The sequence below is a fragment of the Nematolebias whitei genome, chromosome 3, assembly GCF_014905685.2.
Source record: "Nematolebias whitei isolate Nwh7 chromosome 3, NemWhi1, whole genome shotgun sequence".
NCBI lineage: Eukaryota > Metazoa > Chordata > Actinopteri > Cyprinodontiformes > Rivulidae > Nematolebias > Nematolebias whitei.
Window position 1 is genome coordinate 10,277,533 of NC_056500.1, and position 615 is coordinate 10,278,147.

Consider the following 615-nt stretch of genomic DNA (forward strand, 5'->3'; position numbering starts at 1 on the left):
ATGGATGGATGAATGGATGGATGGGTGGATGTATTGGTGGATGGATGTGTGAATGGATGGATGGATGGAAGGGGATGGATGGATGGATGGATGGATGGGTGGGTGGGTGGGTGGGTGGGTGGATGGATGGAAGGGTAGGTGGATGAATGGATGGAGGGGTGGGTGGATAAATGGATGGAAGGGTGGGTGGGTGGGTGGATGATGGAAGGAGGGTGGGTGGATGGATGGGTGGGTGGGTGGGTGGTTGGATGGATGGAAGGGTGGGTGGATGGATGGATGGATGGATGGATGGATGATGGGTGAGTGGTTGGATGGATGGAAGGAGGGTGGGTGGATGGATGGATGGATGGATGATGGGTGGGTGGATGGATGGATGGATGGGAGGGTGGGTGGATGCATGGTCAGCTTTAGTGTGTGATGTCGTTCTGACATGGTTCATATCTAACTGCGCTGGTTTGTTCAACATGTTCTCAGAATCTTTCATGTCTCTAACAAGAACGATGTAAACCACAGGAAATATCTAGAGGTTTAGACACTTTGACATTTTGAAACTAGAGACCGAGTCGCCGCCACACGTGTGAGAAAACACGGCCAAAGTGAACAAAGACAATGTGA